A 9,841-nucleotide genomic window follows, 5' to 3' on the forward strand; every position below is an offset into this window, starting at 1 on the left:
AACAGTTCAGTTATTATTCTCATACATAAAGAATTTGACTTTTATTGAGTTGATCATTGTAACATTTTCTTTCAAATAAAATGAATATCTTAGCCCAAAAAAGCACTGGGACCTATACTGAACTTCAAAGCCAGTAGAAGTGCTAGTGATTTTTATTGAAGCTTCATGAAGTACTGTTGAATATGCAAGTACTGCTACATGGAGTACTAATGTGCCAGCTATTAAACGTTTGATTTTCATATTACCAGTGTTTTAGATAAGAAGACTGATCTTATACATTGCATTCAGTAAAAGTGTTATTAGATACAAACCCTGAATACAATAATTACTTGCTCTGCATGAGTAAGTTTACCTCTGGAGCTATATACATATTTAAGTAGATTAGCACTTGAACCTTTGCAAACTTTTGCAAAATAAACCCACTAACATTATGCTATTGTATTCATCCCTTTGATTATAGCACTTTGGGGGAATTTACATAATGAGTAGGAAAAAACCCATTATTTTATTACATCCTTCAAAGCCAAAAAAGAGCCCATTGGGGCTGTTTCTAGTTAATGATATATCTATAGGCCTTAAACTAGTAAATGTTACACTGCAAGAAAAAGTTGTTGGTCTTTCAATGCATTTAAATTTTTTTTTTTTTTCAGTCTTAAGCATAAAGACTGAAATTTTTTCATGACTGGGATAAAAGAAATTAAAAATTGATTTCCTGGACTTTATTTCATTAGCCTATAAAAGTATCTTCCATAATTAGTGACAGATTTATTTTTAATTCCAATTGTAACTTGTGAATTCTGGAAATAATAGTTACCATGGTACTCGTGTTCTTTTAGCAGCTTAATTCTCTCCCATATTTGGGACCTCTGTGTCTTTTAATATGATCACATACTCAAAAAGACTGATGAGTTCTATGAAGAGGAGAATGTTTGCTATCATCTAGCCTTCGTTTCTGCTGAAGTGACAGCCACTGTGATCTTAGAGAAGAGATATGTGTTACATTAAAATACAGGTGATTCACTTTTTCCCTCTCCTTATGACATAGTCTGTACAGTAGAAAGAAAAAAAGCAAAGTTTTCCAGACTTTTTTTTTCCCCCCAAATACTTCGCTCTTTGATGCTGTAGATTTTTAACAGAAATATTAAAGTTGGTGTGTGAATGCAGCAGATATGGATGGAAATACCCGCATGTCCCCTTGGACCACACACATCTTGGTGCTTGCAAGTACGTGCTTAGTGCTTGTGTGTGTGTGTGTGTGTGTGTGTGTGTGTGTGTAAAAGAGCGAGTGCAAGAAGAGCACGAGAGAAAAAGTGTGAATACATAAAACAAGCTTGCCTAAAGATTTCATAAACAAGAATCATATTTTCTATCCAAAATATTTCATGCGGTGTTGTCTTGTACTACTTTTCCTGCATCATGTATGCATGGATACTGGAGATTGTTTGAAAGGGAGAAAAAAGAGCCTGGAGTCTAAAATTCCCTGTAGCCATTTGGTGACCTGGGTTGGAAGAAAAAAAGATGGAGAAGACAGAATCTGTGCCACAGTCCTCTACTTCAAAGTCTACAAATACTGTAATGTTTAATTTTTGCTAAAACTTCCATCACTCAGCCAAGGAATTTAGTGTTTAAAATGAGCAGTCCTTATGAGTGTAAGGGTCTGGTTCAATGTACATAAAATGAAGCTGGAACAAAAGCTTCTGGTAGAGAGTGGGACAAAAGGAGCAATGCATTATTTTACCGGTATGGAGCTTTCAATGTACAGTGTGAGAGTTTTCTTTCAGAGAGTGCCAGAATACAAAAAGCAGAATACAAAAATCATTAATTAGGTTACTCTTTTATTAAAAAAAAAAGATCCCAGCACCAGCAGCATCTTAGGAGACGTTGTTTTAAACATTCAGATGTTATAAACAGTACTGATCATTTAAGGGCATTGCACTGAGGCTGACTTCTTTTAGGTCTAATCTTGTATTATATCTACTGAAATAAGAAGTGAGGGAGGTGGTGGAGGGTGTGTGACAAAATCTGGGGAGACAGTACTATTTTAGCTTAATTTATTAAGGAAATAGAGAGCCTGGGGCCATGAGGGAGAAGATGGGGAGATGAAAGAAAGGAAGATAAACGACATGAAAAAAGAAGACGAGTCAAAAGAATTTTACATGAGGCAAGGAGAAGAGTGGTATGCCAGGGAGGAGCTGTCATAAATACATGGTGCAGAGGAGTGAGGAAAGAGATGTTTTTCAGACTTCAAGGGGTCTTGCATGCCGCAGAATTCCCATCCTATAAAAAAGAGAAGGGAAGTGGGTATTTGTTCTTTAAGGGATATTTGGTGTTTCTGAAATTATTGGTGGCCAAAATGGTTGTGTACATACTTGTCAACAGATAAAAGTGAAAATCAGAGGAACTGATGGTTAACTCTGCACTACTGGTAATGTCATTGCCCTACATGTCCAGAGCATGGCCAGTACACCACTCCATGGCAATTATAGAGACTGGGGGAAATATTGAGATTGACTCCTGCAATCTCCTGCCAAAACACCGAGGAGAGATTGTGGCTAAGCCATGATTAAGCCATGCCAGATTGCACTGACATTGGAATCCATATAACAGAAGTTATTTTTGAAAATCCATTAATCAGAGGTGATAAAGCTGCTTTTAGTTTTACTAAATGATTCTGCCCTATACAAATAAAAATTTACAAATACAATTATGCTTTTGACACCAGGCAAAAAAATTAACACTGATTTACATAACTTTCTAACTCCTTCTACAATATTTTTTTAATTAGCCACCTGCTCTTGTTATGAATAACATCTATTTATGACTCTGTAGCTGAGCAGTTTTGGGAAGTAATGGTAGCATGCAAAGCAAATAATTTAGTCTGACCTCTTCTGATCCCCATCAGTCTGCATATAAAAAATTAGTGTGTTGATCTGAGAACCAGCTGAACCTCTCAGAAGGTAAAGAAAACCACCAAACACACAAAAACTTGAACTACCTATTGTGAACACATTTTTCTATATACTTAAGGAAAATAAAGTAATTCAAATAAATTGGTTTTATGCCTACTGGTTCTGTTGTTGCAACAGACTCAGTATCCAGAAATGTTAAGCTGTTTAAAGATTATGCACAAAAAAGGATTAATATTTAACTTCCAGAAATAATAATTTTTAAATCTAATTTAGACATATTATAGTAATAAATCAACGACTTTTGACATGCTTCTAGACTAAAGTTCAGGAGAATTTATCCTATATTTATTTGAAAACATGCTTCCTAAGTTCTTTGCCAATGTAGAAACTACTGCATATTTCGTTTACTGTAAAACTACAGTCTAGCAATATTTCCTTAATTTAATGTCTCCCACTACACATTTTAAGTAAAAAAAAAATCTAAACTGTTTACACCAAAATCCTTATTTATGATCATGTTTTGAAGAAGGAAAGAGTTTTTAAGAGATTTTTCTTAGAAACCTGTGAAGAGTTAAACTAGAGTTTAAAAAAGGAGAGGGAGAGGAAAAAAGGAGTACATTCTTCAGTAAAATAAACAAGAATCAAGTCTGCCGTTTCACCAGAAGCAGCATTAAAGGTGTGGCTATGTTGAACATTAAGATACTCCATTCATGCAGACTGCAAAACTTCTGCCATGCTTTATAATGCTGAAAGAGCAATGCAAAAAACTCTGCACTCAGCATATTTTTTGGTAGTAGTTGGGGGTGACTTAGTACAGAACACTTTCAAAAGTTATGTAAATTTCATTGGAATTGAAAGACATGCAAAAAATATAAGAAATTTAAGCCTTCTATAATTAGATGTTATGGGAGGTTTCTCTGTTACTGATAGTACTGGAGAACTTGATACATACCAGAATGCATCTGAGCCCATGTTTGATGTACAGGCAAAGATATTTCAAAACTGACAAATGTCCAGATGTCCTATACAGATATTCAGTGTGCAGGAGGTATGTGGGGGAGAAACACCAGCCAGTCACAGAAGTTTAAAAATTGGATTTAAGAGCTTTTTTTAATAATTTCAAGATGGTTGCATTCTTCCTTCTTCTTCAACAAACACCCTTTTGATTTATATTTGTTAATTTAGGAGAAATTTAACTTTAGTAATAAAGCACGAGGAAGACAGTTTACTGACTTCAATCCAAAAAGGTGAAAAAAAAAAAGTAAGATAGACACGCAAAAGGAAAACAGGAGACGAGATGTTCTGTATAGAATGACCCCTCATGCAGAGACTCACACAACTAATGCATTATGGTTCCTGTTAGAATCCCGTCTGCTTATTTTTAATGCTTCTAACTGAGATTATCCTTCCTGCAGCTGTAGAAGGAGAATGGAAAGAATGATTAAAAGAACTTAATGAAAAAAGAATTGTATACATATTGGCATTTTTAGGCTCACAGCTGAAAATCAAGTGGTGAAAATAATCCAGCTCTGATGACTTGTGCTGTGTTTCTTCTGCTGAGCCTGTTAACTGGTGCAAAATGAAGCAGTGTAGCTGCTATGATTGACAGCTAGCCCTGGAAAACTTCCTGCAGCTTTCCCAAAAACTCTTCAGAGGTGAAATGCCTCAGCAGAGGGCACCATATTGTGGATTTTAGTTGGAGGAACTCACAGATTCTGTTTTCAGTAAGTTCAGTAGGTTTAATAAAGGGGATAGTTCCTGCAATCTCCTGCTGAAGCAAAGAGAAGGACATCCCCCTCCGCCCCCACCCCAATTTGTATCTCTGGAAAGTAGGTCATTACAGAGATGTATTTTATTGCTTAAAAGCTCTGGGACTTATTGTGAAATGACATAGAACACGCTGTCCACAAGAACAGTTTGTGAGAGTTCTATGCCTCAGCTCTCCTCTTGTCTCATCTTGCTGTGCCTACAGGAAGCTTCGCTGCTGCAGGACGTTCACTTCTATAGTGAATACTGACTTCTATATAGTCAGGGCGTGGGTGAAGTTAAAGCCTCTAGTGAGAGCCCAGAGTCTGACTGACATCAGCAAGTGGCATTCACTGGGATAGTGAGAATGGACCTCAAACGGAGAACTGCTTATGCCAGGCTTAATAGCAGTCAACATGGGAATTGTTTTGCACTGACTGAGCTACTCCAATTTAACACACTTCACATTTGGAATCCTTCAGCACAGCTCCAGTATTTTTTTGCTGTTGTTGTTTAATTCTTTTTTCAGATACTGTTTTACACACAGAGCAAAAAATCTCAATTTCATCTTTATATGTCCCACTCTTTTTTGTACTTAATGCTGTGCTCAAGTCATCTGTCATTACTTGCAAGGCCTAAAAGAAAAAAAGTTAATGAAATAAATCTCATTGATTCTTGATTTAAAGAGGAAAGTAATATGTCATCAGAGTCCTCCATACCTCTCACCCAGGTTTAGGAGCTGGAGGACAGCAACCCTTCTTGACAGGAACTAAGACCTTTTACCCACCAAGGAACACAAAGGCAAAATACCATCTTAGCATGATTATAAATGACTAAGTACGACTTATCAAAAACCTCAGTATCACTAAATTTATCTAAGAAGCTCCCTTAGCATTCAAAGGAAAATACATTATAAGAGTACCAGTTGCCACATCCACTTTTAAGGAAAGATATCCACTCAGTCTGCTTTGATAATTCCTGGTTGAGAGAAATATTTCTCACAGAGGTTGCAGACTGATGCCTGCATTCTTTGGGTCCTATCCTGTAGGGGACATTTACACCTGGATCAGCATTCATATGAATGAATCTCTTTCAGCTGGTCCCTTTCCAAACCAGTTTTTTTTAAGTTTGTCTTTCCATATTAACACATCAAATATTTAATGGCCTTCTGGTAAACTTTTGTTCCTCATGTTTGTGCATAAGGTTCTCCAGCAAGTATGTTTCAAGAAAATAAAAGGCTGAAAAAGATGTATCTGGGCTAACTGAGCAGCAGCTCTACTAAGTTGAAAAAGATAATTTTCCCTCATAGACATAAATAAAAAAATATATTGTAAAATATAGGTTCACTTGTCTCATGATATTAAAATTGATTAAAATACAAAGAACTAAGATGATTGAAGTATCTGAGCAAATCCAAGCCTGAAGAGTCCATTCATCCAAACAGATGAGCTCTGAGTTGGTATGACCTCTCCTCCCCCACCCTCCCCAGTTCCTTTTCATCAGTAAGATCTTTATCATAGCAGCTACATACAATCATATTTTCTTGACCTACAGCACAGATTAATCTCAGGTGCACAGTAAGTGAGGCCTATCTTAAAACACATGAAAGACTAAAAAGAAAATTTTTGCAGCTGGTCACTTAACCCTAAATGCAAGTCAAATGTGACTACTTTAACAATTAGTGTAGGAGCAAAAGAATGTAGCCAAGAGTTTAGAAGGTTTTTGTTGTAACAGGGTAAAAATTGCAGTTGTAGGTGTATCAGACGCAACAGCTCCCTTAAAAGAGCATTAGAAAGGCATGGGAATTAAATGGCCGTGGAAATAACACTCTGGCACATTATGACATACACTCTCTACAGAGCTGTGATTTCCTTTCACTCAGGACACAGAGAAGAAGGGAAGGATACAATTAACTGGCAATTAACAGTGATACAGTACATAAATAACGGGAGTCATGGCTAGTGACTTTGGGCATGCCAATATGTTTACATGGGAGAAGTGCACTGCTTTTGTTTTTAAACAGGATTTTAGTGATTCCATATCTTTCAAAAGTGACTGCAGCAGCAGAAACCAGAATTCATTGCGGAAGGAAATAAAGAAAACAGGTTCCAGTTTGCATCCTTGGGGCACATTCTCAGGCTGAATTTCATCATGTGGTTTCTTACCCATGGTTCATTAAGTGGCTTGTCCTGAGTGCCTGTATTTTCAGCGACAGGATATGGTAAGTGTACATCAATTTGATTCATCTTTACCCTCTTAATGTGGGCTAAGCCCACGAAGGACAGATCCTGCTGCCTGTAAGCACAGACTGGCTGGCAATAGCATGGCTCAGATGCCTGGCAGCAGTTATGGGGGCACAAAGGACAGGACCTGCTCTCTGGCTTGGAGGGTCATGACGTATGGTGTATGTAGACAGGTATTTTGAGCTTCAGTGCTGTGTTGTAGTGTCAGCAAGACAGATTATTCTAGAGGGCCACAGCAACCTTTGTGGGCTTAGATAAGCCATTTATGTTATAGCAATGATTGTCTCTGTGATTCCTAAAGTATGAAAATAAATGGAAATCTCTGTCAACCTGAGGCCTGCTTTCATAGGCATGAGTTCTTCCCTTTCTCCATGCCAGAGGACACTCTTTCTCCTCATCTCTTCTGGAAAAAGTAGAGGGAACTCTGGTAATTCACTACTTTGACGAGCAGGTTGAACTCTGTGTGGGAAGTTATAAGAAATATTGGATCTAAGAAATGCTACAGCATATGTTTCTTCCTAAGACCACAATGTTTATTCCTAAGTGAGGAAGACCTAAAAAGTTTTTTCCTAAACAAAGGCGCATGGAAAATAAATTATGAGTCAGATCATTAAAAAGCAAAAAGAACTGTTGCTAGCAAACAGAATAATGATGCAGGAAATATGTATCAGTGGAAATGTAAATATGTCTCCCTGTTACTTCCAATCAGTGGCAAATAGTCAGTATTCAAAAGAAAGAAATAGAAGTATAAAAGGAGTTACATTAATGATATATCATCCTAACAAGTCCAGGAGCAGGGAGCCTGCACAACCTAAGTATGACAGAAGTAAACAACATGACATTTGACAAAAGGTTCATTAGCTACTGGACACTTTTTAGAACTTGGCCTACATGATTCTGTGATTATAATGAACTCATTTCATATGTATTTTTTTTAACAAGAGGTTCCTGAGAATACCCAGAATTTACAGAAAGGGTAAACAACTATTGTGACAACTATTTCTTCAACTATTTGCTTTCCCCATTTTTTCTTCTACAAAGTTTGGACTCCAGAGCAAAGAAGGGAGGGGAGAGGAGGACAGGCAGAGCCCCCATAGCCTTTTGTCTTCTCATTTCCAATTCTGAGTGTATGAAATTGCAGCAAGGCAGAACCCAGCTTCCCTTACTTGTAGGTACCTCAAATGTTTGGGTCCCCCAGGGAGAGAATGATCTAAGCCAGGTCCATTATCTGAAAGGGTGAAGCTATCTGTTACGACTTTTCTGCTCAGCCCTGTTGCCTCCAGCAAGGTGAAGGGTGATGAGGTGATGCTCTGCTACTCCAGTGCTCTTAGCTGGTGGGCCGCAGAATCATAAAATAGTTTGGGTTGGAAGGCACCTTCAAAAGCCTTCTAGCCCAAGACCCCTCCAACTAGCAGGAACATCTTTAAGTAGATCTGGTTGTTCAGAGCCGAGCCTTGTTCGACCTGATCTTGAGAGTTTCCAGGGATACGGCACTCACTACCTCTCTAGGCAACAAGTGCCAGTGTTTCACCACCCTCATTGTGAAGAACTTCTAATAATGGTCCAAATTAACTCTCTTTTTAGGTAAAAAAAAACATTTCCCCTTGTCCCAGTCCAACAGGCCCTGATGAAACATTTGTTCCCATCCTCCTTAAAGGCCCCCTAAAAATACTGGAAGGCCACAATAATGTCTCCCCTGCACTCTCTTTTCTGCCAGCTGAACAATCCCAATTCCCTCAGCTTCTCCTCTCAGGAGAGATGCTCCATTCTTTTAAACATCTTTGTGGCTCTCCTCTGGACCTGCTGCACAAGGATGAGGCAGTTCTCACTGAGGGTGGGGAATGAGCACTTCCAGGCTGAAAACTTCTCCCAATAACAGCATGCAGCTCAGTTAGGAAAGTGCCCTTTGACTTAGTTTCTACCTCTGCCTCAGTGATAGCAACTAGTATTCCTAACCTCCAACAACCACCACCTAAAAAATAATATTTTTTGTAGTATATTTAACAATCTTAGAGATGACACAGAGTGATATAAGAGTTCTTTGGTGATATCAAAACAACCTGTAACTGTGTAATATTAAACTGGTACTGATTATCATAATGAAACAGATGCCTCTAAATAAACTCCTATCTACATCAAGTTCTATAGGTGTATATACTTGGAGATGAATCCATTGATGCTCTGATCTCCCTCCATCCTCTGTAGGATTGCTGTTTCTGTGATACTCACATCCTCTCTACTCCTAGGAATCAATCAGCAAGCCATGTTCATGCCCTAAGCCTGATTCAACAACCCATGTAAAACACCAAACACCACAGGCTTTGGGTTGAAGACTTCCTTGTATTCAGGTGGGAGTAGGGAGAAAGATGGAAGACCTTTCCCCTTAACATCTACTTCTATATTTTCAAAAGTCAAAAATCAAGACAAACATTTTCACTTTTCTCCATTTCTGATGTCAAAGAACAACCTGCTGCTTCATTCTGCTACTAAGATGTCAGAAAAAGGAAGATTTGATTACTGTTGCAAGATTGTTGGTCCCACCTGGGCTCTCCAAAAGCAGCAGTAACATTGCTCTATTAACCACCATTGACAAACTTACTGCAGTCTATTGGAAGACCAAAAGGAGAAAAGAGGGAAAAAACCCCACCCGAATACAAAGGTTGCAGGCAAGCTTAACAGATAGAATGAAAGACATGTAAACACTTTTGAAGGATACATTTGTTCTAAAGCTAAAAGAAGCACAACTTCTCAACTACATTCTGTTATTCATCAGCAGGAGGGCAGATAGCCTGAAATATATATTACATAGTCAGTGTGAATTTATAAGAAAACTTAATTTCCCAAATGCTGAGTTTTGAAAATGTCTAAATTTCTGATTTTGCAAAAAAAACCAAAAAAAAACAACAAAAAAAAACACCCAAAAAACAAACCAACCCAAAACCC

Source organism: Melospiza georgiana, chromosome Z (genome assembly GCF_028018845.1).
Source record: "Melospiza georgiana isolate bMelGeo1 chromosome Z, bMelGeo1.pri, whole genome shotgun sequence".
NCBI lineage: Eukaryota > Metazoa > Chordata > Aves > Passeriformes > Passerellidae > Melospiza > Melospiza georgiana.